Source organism: Mirounga leonina, unplaced genomic scaffold, assembly GCF_011800145.1.
Source record: "Mirounga leonina isolate KUSES-001 unplaced genomic scaffold, KU_Mleo_1.0 Mir_170, whole genome shotgun sequence".
Taxonomy (NCBI): domain Eukaryota; kingdom Metazoa; phylum Chordata; class Mammalia; order Carnivora; family Phocidae; genus Mirounga; species Mirounga leonina.
Window position 1 is genome coordinate 37,382,006 of NW_023270433.1, and position 13,111 is coordinate 37,395,116.

Genomic DNA, 13,111 nt, shown 5'->3' on the forward strand with positions numbered 1-13,111 from the left:
ACTCTTCCCAGATCCTCTTAGACAATGGCAGCTTTTTTTTTTTTTCAAAGATTTTATTTATTTATTTGAGACAGAATGAGAGAGAGAGAGCACATGAGAGGGGGGAGGGTCAGAGGGAGAAGCAGACTCCCTGCAGAGCAGGGAGCCCAATGCGGGACTCGATCCAGGGACTCCAGGATCATGACCCGAGCCGAAAGCAGTCGCTTAACCAACTGAGCCACCCAGGCGCCCGCAATGGCAGCTTTTTAAAAAAAATTTAAGTAAACTCTGCCCCCAACATGGGACTCGAACTCATGACCCCAAGATAAAGAGTCCCATGCTCTACCGATTGAGCCAGCCAGGGGCTGTAGACACTGCCATCTTATTTGAGAATAAGGATCAGCTGCTCTCCTAAGTCCCACTTGCTTCTGTCCTGCCTCATAATATTTTTTTCATGTAAATGTAGAGTAGAAAAAAAAATCACCTTAGGCTTATATTGGAAGTTCAGCTCTGTTCCATGTTAGCTGTGTGGCACTAGGGTAGTCATTTAACCTCTCTGGCCTCAATTTCATCATCTGTCAAATGGAACTAAAATATGTACCTCCCAGGTTGACTGAGGATTAAACAAGCATGAACATGAAAGGGCCAGGCACTGGGGTGGTCCAGCACTCAATCCTAGTCTCCTCTGCCAAACTCTAACCCCATATGATCTGTAAAGCCTTAGTGAATATTCTCTTAAGCAAGCCCTTTCCCCCTTCCAGTCTTGGTTTTTCATATTTAAAACCAGGGCCTTGGATTAGGTTATATTTAAAGTCCCTCCCTGTTAAGATTTGAGTCCTCAGCCATCAGCTGATTAGCTCCCATTGCTCTGTCCTCAAGGTCTTTTTTTTCCCCCTTCAGACTAAATTGGCAGATGAGCTTTCTAAATAGTGCAAGAAATTCTTTGCACTCATGCATTAACCTGTAAAGTAAGTTTTTAAAGAAGTCTTCATTTATCCCACTTCATGCTGATTCTGGACCCATGCAGGAGGCAAAGGGCATAGCTGAATCTAGGGGTTTAAATGATACCATTTAACACACACAGCGAGAGAGGGAACACAAGCAGGGGGAGTGGGAGAGGAAGAAGCAGGCTCCCCGCAGAGCAGGGAGCCCGATGCGGGACTCGATCCCAGGACCCTGGGATCATGACCTGAGCTGAAGGCAGTCGCTTAACCAACTGAGCCACCCAGGCGCCCAACCCTTCCACATTTCTGCCAAAGCAGAGAAAGCACCCTGACTTCTTTGCTTCGGTCACATAATCATCTCTAATCACTGTGTCTCTTCGGTGGATGGCATACTCTGGCCATCTCAAGTAACAGGACCATCTTGAGATGAGGGGTGGAGGGCCACACTAGAATTTCACGGAAGAGGGAGGAGCAGTTTGCAAAACAATAGTTGTTTACTGCTCATGTGGACTGCACACATCATTCCCATAGGCTGGGAGCTCCTTTGGCCCTACACTGTCACCATGGGATCTAAGACTGAAAAGGAGGCAAACTGTCCTGGACTTAAGGCAGCTACAAGTTGAAAAGTTGACACAATCCACTGCCCCCACTACTGACTTGTATTGTTTGCCTTGATTGGAAGAAAAACTGGATCATATTTTCAAATTTAATGATTAGTTACTGGCCAAGGACCTTTTGCAGAAATTTCCCCAGAAACTATAGGATATACTCTTAAAATGCTGGTTGGAGTTGCCAGGGTCCTAGGGCACCTCCATGTTGTGGTTCACCAGTAGACCATCAACCTTTGCTGCTCTGTCCTTAGCTGGGTTCTGGAGATAGGAGGTCAGAGCCAGGGCAGAGGAGAGGACTTTGAAGGATGCCTGAAAAGCCAGTTGAGCAGCTGGATTCTTACCTACTATGGACAGCAATTCCAGTATCACAAATATTCTCTGGGTTACTAAATACCTGGAGTGACTAGGGAACAGAAACTAATTTTTGCTTTCAAGAACCCAGAAAAGAGAAAATGTTCATGACAGAGAGAGGGTAGGAAATAGGTCAAATACTAAAATGTGGTCCCTCTGGCTGGTCAGGCGTTAGGGAAGAGACCCTACTAGGTATACCTATCTGAATTATCTGTCTGAGAAGCTGATAGACAGTAGGTCCCGATAACGTGAATGAGAAAAAGGCGCACCCTGCAGGCAGGAGCTTCTGGCCCATACTCATCTCTGAGGTTGAGGCCCAGGTACTGTACAGATGCCAAACCTTACAGGCCGGGGACCATTTTTTTCACCAGACCATGAAGTTCTCTAGAACAGATGCTGTTTTTTGGTTCTCCATCGAGTACTCAGTGAAATTCAGTGTACCTGGAACATAATAGGATCCCAATAAAATTTTGTTGAGTGAATGAAACCTCATGTTTCATTGAAAGCATGAAGAAAACAGCACTCTCTCTGTTGCAGCTGAATTTAACTGTCAAGTGTGTCTGGTGAGGCTACATCTTTGGCTTTTAGAAACACTTTAATAAACCTCTTATTGCCATTGTTTATGGACAAAGTATTTCATATGGATCAGAATTAGGGGAACATAAACATGTTAGTATCTTCTCATATAATGTTCTAGATAATATTTTCCTACATAACATTCCAGATTTTAATGTTTGCTAGCAAACCAGGTGATTAGGGCTATTGGGGTTTTCCATATCTTTTCAAGGGGAGGTCTATTTTTTGGGTTACTGTCTTTGGCCGCCAGATGGCAGCATTTGAACAAGAAATTCTTAATCTGTTTTCTAATCCAAAGCTTAGTTTCACATTCTATGTTTCAAAATCAATGCTTCACAATAAAATATGTAAGTTTTTTTTTTTTAAATAAGGCTGATGTGTGTTTAACTGATGTCCTAATCAAGATAGAAGTTTGAGAGAAAACCAGGGTATAGGTAAGAATACAAAACATACATGATTGTTAAGGGGAGGCTGTTTGGCTCTGAGGTTAGACTCTATAATTAGTTAGAGCCAGGGTTGAGACCTGAGTCTGAAATTTATCAGATGAGGGTCTTGAAGCATGTCAAATGCATGGTAGGCCTTGAAAATATGATAGTTCATTTCCTCTCGTTCCTTAATTTGACCCCAAGATTAGTAACTCTTGCTCTCATCACAAGTATAACTGGGAGTAGCCCTGGGAGCAGACACTTCTGGGCCTATCCTTGAAAAGTGGTGTTATTTTTACATTGTCATAGTTATCAAGTCTTTGATGGTTTGATATTAGAGGAAGCCCTGTCAAAGCAAGACAAATGATACACAGAGACGGTAAAGGGGTATGTGTGCATTTTCCATGGGTCGGCTTTCCTCAAAACCTCCTTGTGATAGAAGAACCCAGCTTCACTTCTGTCCTCCAGCTCTTCTAAGACTTTTGTCTTCTAAGCAGGCAGAATAAATGCCCCAGCCTCAAATAGTGCCAGAATATTAGAATTGGAAAGAATTTTACAAGCCAGGACTTTTGACATTTTTTTTTAAGATTTTTTATTTATTTATTTGACAGAGAGAGAGAGAACACGAGCAGGCAGAATAGCAGGTAGAGGGAGAGGGAGAAGCAGACTCCCTGTCGAGCAAGGAGCCGGATCATGACCGGAGCCGAAGGCAGTTGCTTAACCAACTGAGCCACCCAGGTGCCCCGGGACTTCTGACATTTTGAAGGAGTCACAGATTCAGAGAATTTGGTGAGAGCTATGGACCCTCTCTCCAGACATTTTCTTTTTTCTCCAAACATTTTCAACAAATCAATTATCCATGAATTTCCTAGGGCAGAGGTTCTCAACTGATGAGTGTGTGTGTGTGCACGCACGCACATATGAGCACACATGCACATGCATGTGCATTCTGTAGGCCCTGATTATTTTGAACCATCTGGTAGGGCTTTTTTTTTTTTTTTTTTTTCAAACCACACACAGAAAGTCACTCTACTACCATGGGAGGGCATCTAATGCTGTTGGTGCTTTGGGCAGATAAGTGTTTAATCTTTTGCCCTGAGAATTTGTTAACACTCTTTAATCTAGTAGCCTCTGATGTCCCATTGAGGGGTTTGGGACACAGAAATTATTGTTATAACACCAGTGACAAACTTATGTCCTTATTAAACACCAAGAGTGTTTATATTCCCAAATTCATGCTTGGAGAAAATATACTAAAATGTTAATTAGTGGTTGGCTTTGGATGGTGAGAAGGTAGGTAATTTAAATTTTGTTATATTGTGCAGATTTCTAATTAGCCACGGTGAATATATATTTGGGAATGTGAAAAAAACCCCAGATTTTATTTTTTAAAGTAATAGATCACAAGGGAATGCAATTAACATTCAGTTACCTATATTAATAGCTGATAAAACAAAAAATGGCTAATAATTTTAGTAAGTCAAATCAGTTCTCCAGCCCTTTAGAGGCAGAAAGACATCCTGCAAGGCCAAATTCCAAGCTGTAGCAGGTTCAGTTGGACCTGAGGATGACACAAATGAAGGTAATTCAAGTTTTGGATTTGATTTCTCTGTTACTAGATCTAGAAAAGTAGATTTTCTGTTTGCCCCCAACCTTAATCTCTCTTTTATGGAAACGTCAACTACATTTTGTTCAAAATTGTTGTCCTAGCAACTTCTTAATTGTATTTATAAATGTCTTTCAGCGGCCTCTGAGGTCCCATAATTTCTCTTGAGTGTTATGTTGATGTGGCATGTTCTATTAAATTCCAATATTGAACCATCCTTGAGTTCTTGGAATGAACCTCTTGGCTACTCTTTTTCTTTTTTTTTTTTTTTTTTTTTAAGATTTTATTTATTTATTCGAGAAAAAGATTGCGAGAGGGAGAGCACAAGTGGGGAGGGGGTGCCCGACATGGGGCTCGATCCCAGCACCCTGGGATCATGACCTGAGCCAAAGGCAGACGCTTAACCAACTGAGCCACCCAGGTGCTCCTGAGGGCTACTCTTTCAATGTTGCTTGGACTCCAGGAAACATTTTTGATGGATGGGATGGGGGTGAGTTCTATAGATTGATTCATGTGTGAAAGCTTTGTGTCCTGGAACCCAGACTTCTGATATGAAGTATCAGGAGAAGAGGGGAGAGCAAATGAGACCTGCAAATCATGGGGGGAGAATGGTTAGAATGCTGGATCAGTTCCTGGAATATCCTTTGTGGTAGAGAATTCAAGTAATGGGAAAGGTGATCTGACTTCTACATGATAACCCTACATGGTAAAGAGGGAGGGAGGAGAAATATGAAAAAAGATACATGAGGTAAACATTTGGGGAAGACTTTGAGGTATTTGGGAAGTGGGAGCTTTGGAGTGGTCTGGAAAACTGCGGACCAGAGGAAGGGAATTTGGAGAACGGTTTTCTCTCTGGATAGGAACTAGATCTCTTTAATGGTTTTTGATAAATGTGAGCAAAGGTTACATACTTCACTTTTTTTTTTTTTAAATTTTGATTTCTGTTCTTAATTCCATTTCTCATGTTTTGCATTGTGTATTTCTTTTCTTAATTACATTTGCTAGATGTTTCCTTATATTTATTATTAAGTGTTATTTTTCAAAAAGTAATTCTTGGATTTGTTACTTTCATGATTCTCTTTATAATTTGTTTTTGCTTTATTTCTTTTCTCTTTATTTTTTTCCTAAATTTTTTGAGTCAAATACTGAGTTCATATACATTAATATTAAAACATCTCTTTTCTTTTTATTAATTGAATTTTTTAAATGGCAAAAATATATAAGACTGTGAACTGAATGCTGGGTTGGACCTGAGACTTACGGAGATGACCTTGGCTGTTGATAACAAGGAAATATTTAATCTAATTTCAACACCTGAACCATCAGGTTTCCTTGTGTCTCTCAGAGAAGGCATATGTTCAAGATGGTAAAGTGGAAATAGCATGTTATATGTAGGATAAGTTTTTTTTTTTTTAAAGATTTTATTTATTTATTTGACAGAGAGACACAGCGAGAGAGGGAACACAAGCAGGGGGAGTGGGAGAGGGAGAAGCAGGCTTCCCGCAGAGCAGGGAGCCCGATGCGGGGCTCGATGCGGGGCTCGATGTCGGGCTTGATCCCAGGACGCTGGGATCATGACCTGAGCTGAAGGCAGACGCTTAACGACTGAGCCACCCAGGCGCCCCCTAGGATAAGTTTTTGTTCCTTGTATGTTTCACAAATATTTTTTCTTCCTGTCTTCTTATAAATGAGTAATTGTGTTAGGGTGTTCTCATTTCTTTTCGCCTTACCTGCACCACAACCATGAAACAGTAAGATCCGAGCAAGGATCTGCCATTAGTATTTTATCTTATTTATTTAAAAATTTTTTTAGGAGATTTATTTATTTATTTATTTTTTAAATGATTTTTTAAAAAAGTATTTATTTATTTATTTGAGAGAGAGAGAGAGAGAGAGAGAGAGAAACAGCATGAGAGGGGATAGGGTCAGAGGGAGAAGCAGGCTCCCCGCTGAGCCGGGAGCCCGATGCGGGACTCGATCCCAGGACTCCAGGATCATGACCTGAGCCGAAGGCAGTCACTTAACCAACTGAGCCACCCAGGCGCCCGAGATTTTTTTATTTTTAAGTAATCCGTACACCCAGCATGGGGCTCAAACTCATGATGCCGAGATCAAGAGTCACATGCTCTACCAACTGAACCAGCCAGGTGCCCCCATTAGTCTTTTATATTTAGTATGATTTTTTTTATTATTATTTTTTTAAGTAGTCTCCATGCCCAGCATGGGACCCAGCGTGCTTGAACTCATGACCCTGAGATCAAGACCTGAGCTGAGACCAAGAGTCAGATGCTTAACCAACTGAGCCACCCAGGCTCTCCTATTTAGTATGATTTTAAACTTCAACATTATCTTTTTAAGATAGGAATTCACATTTCAACTTCATTTGTACAACAAAACATTTTGTCCCCAGTTAAAGGATTTTTAGTTTTAATGAAGTACAGCTTATTTTTTTTTTCATGGATTATGCCTTTGGTGTTGTAAAGTCATCACCAAACCCAAGGTCACCTAGATTTTATCTCATGTTGTCTTCTAGGTGTTTTATAGTTTTGTATTTTACATTTAGGTCTATGATCTGCTCTGAATTAATTTTTTTGGAAGGTGTAAGTCTGTGTCTAGATTCATTTATTTTTTTCCTTTTTTTAAAGATTTTATTTATTTATTTGACAGAGAGAGACAGCTAGAGAGGGAACACAAGCAGGGGGAGTGGGAGAGGGAGAAGCAGGCTTCTGCTGAGCAGGGAGCCCGATGTGGGGCTCGATCCCAGGACCCGGGGATCATGACCTGAGCCCAAGGCAGACGCTTAACGACTGAGCCACCCAGGCGCCCCCCCCCCTTTTTTTCATGTGAATATCTAGTTAAAAGATTTTTTTTTATTTTTTTTAAATTTTTAAAATTTATTTGACAGAGAGAGACACAGCGAGAGAGGGAACACAAGCAGGGGGAGTGGGAGAGGGAGAAGCAGGCTCCCCGCAGAGCAGGGAGCCCGATGCGGGACTCGATCCCAGGACTCTGGGATCATGACCTGAGCTGAAGGCAGTCGCTTAACCAACTGAGCCACCCAGGCGCCTTCTAGTTAAAAGATTTTTAAGCATTACCTGATGAGGTAATTTTTTTATATGAAGTTTCTCTTTCTTCCTTCCCACCCAATGTCTCCTTCCCTATAATGAGAATCTGTGATTAAAGAAAAGAATTTCAAGGGCAAAGCATAAAACTGCTAACAGAAGGCCATGCAATTTAGACTACAGTGTGACATTTCTACTTCTTGTCTAACTATTTGTTTTTTTTTCCCTCTGACACCTGTGGGTGGTGGGAGGGGTGGGATGCATTCCTTGGGCTGGATGTGCCAAACGGCTTCCAATGCCAGTGTAACCATCAGTAGTGTTCCCTTATCTCCTGTCTGTGCCTGCTTGTCAGTTCACAGGCACCATGGAATAGGAGCGGAATAGGAGCAGTGTTCAGAAAACCATGCATTTGTCTTGGTATCATAATCCCAAACTCTCTTCAAGATTTGGGGGAAAATGAACATGGGCAGCTACCACCGATGGTTAAGTGTGAAAAGTCAGTTCTTTGTAGAAGGTGTGGTTGAATTATCATAATTTGGAAAGAATTTGTCACAGTGTGTGATCTGCCCAGAGGGACTCTCCAAAACACCACAAAATCCTCCAGGAAATCTTCATCTTTTTGAAACTCCAGTGTGCATTTCCAGGAGTCTGGCTGACCTGCTGAGCACAGTGTTCTAGTTTGTTTTTCAGTTACTGGTGGTGGCAGGAACACCAGAGGGGCATCTACTTTTTGAGAAAGAGATGGGAACTCATTGGTGAAAGGGAGATGGGCATAGAGAGCATCAGGCTGCCCAGGCATGTTGGTGAGTAGTGTGGACAGGGAGGTCTTCGGGACAAAAGGAATTCCCATGCTGGGTTTGCCATGAGAAATAGAAACTGGTCCCTTCAAGATGAGATTTTTTTCCCCACTCGTGCTGGGGCCTAGGTAATATGGTCTGCTGGGCATAGAGGCACTAAATAAACTGTACTACAGCTCCGTTTGTGCCAGCCCCCAGCCTTGGCAGGGAGGCCATGGGGTAGGTGGCTTTAGTTTCACTTTGCTTGAGGAATCTACAACTCAGCGTGGTCCTGACACAGATTAAGGTGGGGGTGGGGGATTGGAGAGTCAGAAGACAGAGCTCTTCCCTCACACCCAGGTGCCTCCTCCTGTATCCACACATAACATCTCCCTTAACCTGGTTCCGGAGCCTTGAATTTCAGTCAAGGTGTGTTAGCAGGCAAGTTGAGAATGACCAAGCCTGGCTGAGGTGAAGGCAGTAACTCACATGGCTGGGACATGTTTTGTTATTCTTTCTTTAGTCCCCTTCATAAAAGTAGCTGAGATACCATCTGCGCTGCAGGGTTACATGAAGTAATGAGGGTAGAGCACTTGGTAGAAGGTCACTAAATAACTATGATGATTATGGCAAAGAGTTGTTTTCAAAGGAAACCTAATGGTGGACTTGATTCAGTCTATTCATAGAGATTCTTGTTTGTTTGATGACATAAGGAACTATACAACAAAGAACAGTCTTAAGAAAAGATTAATTTTGGTAGATGCCAAATATACCCTACGACCAAATAACACGTCCTTGACAAAACAAGTTATTTTGAATGCAGAAGAATATCAAGAAAAATAACAGTCCCTCTTCTAAAGATGAGAGCTTGCAGCAGTAGTTTCTACATTAATTAATAAACTATTAAATTTTTAAGTGGGACAATAATCTGGTAAGTGAAGATTTTAGGTGAATTCACTTCACAAGTGTTTGGAGCTATAGTCCACTTCGAGATTAAACTCCCTGTCATTTGGCCAGGTGCAGATGAACTCATTTGTTATGCCTGTATGAAATGTGAACATTTTGTATGATTATGGACACTTGTCATTATTATAGTATCCACCCTCTGGGTTCTTTCTTATGGGAAGGTTTTCTTTCTGTTCTATCCTCATAAAACCTGTGAGACTTTAAACCAATGTGACTAATAGCAAAGATGGTCAGCAGGGCATCTCCTTCTATGGCTCATTGCTTTCTGGATGGGGCTATTCTATACCCATGAAATAATTGTATTTTGCACATTATCTGCTCCTTATTTAAAACCTGAAGAGGAGTTGTCCAAAAGAAAAGTGAAGACCTTTAAAGATGAACAATGCTGGTAGGCTCTTGGCTCACAGTCATGTTTGTGGGCTAGCCTAATAGGACTTTGTATTATAGTTAAAAGTGTTTCGGAATTGCTTTTTAGTTTCTCATTTCTTGAGAGAGAAAAACCTAATTTTTGTCCTTTTAACAGAATTACCTAATTGCACAGTCATTTTCAACCATACAAAAGCCAACATTAAAAATGAGCCACCGGGAATAATTATGACTCAGAAGAGGTAAATGATCTGATACGTAGTTCCTGTGCTTGAGGGATTTAATTTGACATCAACAGAAAAAGGATTTTTCTGAAGAAAAAAAGTCTTATCATTTAATCCACAATGTATTTAACTATAGACATTCTATTAATAATTCATTTAATGTTTTTCTGATTCATGTGGTGCTTAACAAAGGGATTACTCTAGCTCTTGCATCTCAATTCATTGTTGTATGATTCTTTAATATTAATTTTCATTGATTAGTGAGATAAATACAATAATTATAGTAAGATTTTAGTATGGGCATATCAAAATTGGACATCTCCAGTAGTTAAAAAAAATAAGTAAGGACATATGGGAATTGAACAGTGTGGTAAGTTAACTTTGTGTGTGTGTGCGCATACACCCATGTATGCACATGCACTCTTTTTTTTTTTTTTTAAAGATTTTCTTTATTTACTTGCCAGAGAGATGGAGAGCACAAGCAGGGGGAGTGGCAGGCAGAGGGAGAGGGAGAAGCAGGCTCCCCGCTGAGCAGGGGGCCCGATGTAGGGCTCGATCCCAGGACCCTGTGATCATGACCTGAGCCAAAGGTAGCCTCTTAATGGACTGAGCCACCCAGGCGCCCCTGCACATGCACTCTTGAATATAGGAGAAAGACCTTATTTCCTTTGAATAGAGAAGAAACACTTTATTCTCCATATATTCATGGAACATTTCAAATAGTTGATCCCATATTTGACCACAAAGAAAATTTTGGTATGTCTTTGTATTGTTTTACTTTTTGCAATAATCATATATTACTTTCATAATGCAAACAACAGCAAAATAAATAAATTTAAAAAATGTGTTTGCTCTATTTCTGATGTCTACAATAATGTTTGGGACATATTAGGGACCTAATAAATACTGGCTACATAAATAAACAAATGGATTTTAACATTTGTAGAGTACCTACTATGTGCCAGGCAGAGAACAGGGGGTATTGCCCTATAGCTGTGTGGTTTAAAGCCATTTGAGTAAAATGGATTTTGGTATATCACAGAACAAACCATGTGCCCTCAAACATAAGTAACAGATAACAAGTCTGCAGTCATTCCTTTAGCCCATGACCTGGGTTATACTTGTTCTCCAACTGCACTGTCAGGGCTTCTGCTGAATTGGTTTATTTAATACTTTTGATGTACAGGTATACATTTCCCATACTTCAGGTGATAATTTAAAGAGTGAGGGAGGAGTGATAAGGGCATATGGAGTAGGGAAAGCTTTCTGACATTGAACATGCTGACTGCACTGGGTAACTGACGTCCTTTCCAGCTTTACCAAGAATAATTCTGCTATCTCTTAAGCACTCTGGCTCTTTGGTTTGTTTACTTACGATGATTTTTTACTTGTTATCTGGAAATAGGTTCTTTTTCATTTAAAAAATTTTTTATTTAAAAATATTTCTTTCCGGGATACCTGGGTGGCTTAGTCGGTTAAGCATCTGCCTTCAGCTCAAGTCATGATCCTGGGGTCTTGGGATTGAGCCCCTCATCGGGCTCCCTGCTCTGTGGGGAGCCTGCTTCTCCTCCCTCTGCCTGCCGCTCCCCCTGCTTGTGCTCTCTCGCGCTCTCTCTCTTTCTCTGACAAATAAATAAAATCTTTAAAAAAATACATTTCTTTCCTCTTTTCAAAATGTTGGCTTAGTTGATGGAGTTGAGTTTTTGCTGTAATTGCTGACTTAGTTAATTGTTAATTGCTGGAATACTAGTCACTATTGTGTGTATTCACTTTCTTAGACATTTTCTTTTTTTCTTAGACATTTACAATCAAGGGAAAGGAAGAGCTTATAATTGGATTATTCACTTGTTTCTTATTAGGCATTTGTGTACAGTTTGGAAATGTTTGCTGCCCATAGGCAAAATTAGCATCAATATTACAGGTATTACATTTTTCCACCCTAATAATGTGTTATGAATCTCCTTTTTAAAAAAGATTTTATTTATTTATTTGAGAAAGAGAGCAAGCGTGTGCGTGCATGAGCGCACAAGCAAGTGGTGGGGGAAGGAGCACAGGGGTAGGGAGAAGGAGGGGGAAAGAATCTCAAGCAGACTCCATGCTGAGCGCGGAGCCGGATGCTAGGCTTGACCTCAGGACTCTGAGATCGTGACTTGAGCTGAAACCAAGAGTCAGATGCTTAACCGACTGAGTCATCCAGTTGTCCCTGTGTTGTGCATCTTAATTAATGGTAAACAGAATAATAGGGCATGTATGTGTTTTTTTTCTCCTTTTTTTTTTTTTTTTTAAACTCAGTTATTGAGAGCTTAGTATGTGCTGGGCACTGAACAAAGCACTTTAATCCAAAGAAATTAAAATTTCTTTTAATCCTCACAACAATCTAATGAACAGGTGTGCTGAAGAAACCAAAGCTAAATGAAGATAAATAATAAAACTAGTAACAGAAATTCTTCCTGGATCAAAGTCCATCCATGCTCTTTACCACTCTGTTAAACTTTTCCTGTCTTTTGCATGGTCATATTCTGAAACTTGCCTTCTTCTAGAACGTCTTCATTTTAGAATATTCAAGTAAAACTCAAGTATCCTGATCCCTGACTCCAGCCTCCAGCTTTTCCATAGCTTCATTTCCACTATATCTGTTTTTCACCATTGTCTAGATTTTCAATTTCTTGGTCCTTCCACTTCCTCCCAGTTTAGTAGCCCCATCTTAAGCTTGCTTTCTTCTCCATGAACCTCATGTTTGCTCATCTAAAATATTCTCCCACAAATACCCCTTTTACTTCTCTTCTATACTAAACTCACTGTACTATATCCCAACCCTGGATTGATGCCTCAGTTTGCTTTCTTTGCTCTTATCTTCACATTAACTCATCAGGGGCACCTGGGTGGCTTAGTCAGTTAAGCTCTGACTCTTGATTTCTGCTCAGATCATGATCTCAGAGTCATGAGATCAAGCCCCGTGTTGGGCTCCATGCTTAGCACGGAGTTTGCTTGTCCCTCTCCCTCTGCTTCTCACATTGCTTGTGCATGCGCACGCCTTCTCTCAAATAAATAAAATCTTAAAAATAAAAAGATTAGCTAATCAAGGCTAGGGGAAAAAATCAGTAGACCTTATAATAAACCTTGCAGATGGGTACCATACACATTTATGGCTTAAACTCTTGCCGGGCTCTCCTTTCATTCTGTGGCATTGCTGTTTTCAGGTTCCTTCTGTTTTGTCTTCAACAA

At 40.7% G+C, this 13,111-nt stretch overlaps 1 protein-coding gene across 3 annotated transcripts in view; it reads left to right on the forward strand.

The window, feature by feature from the left end:
* The window catches only part of APTX (aprataxin), a 63,735-nt gene that overhangs the window by 23,789 nt on the left and 26,835 nt on the right, over positions 1–13,111 (forward strand). The window lies entirely within an intron of this gene.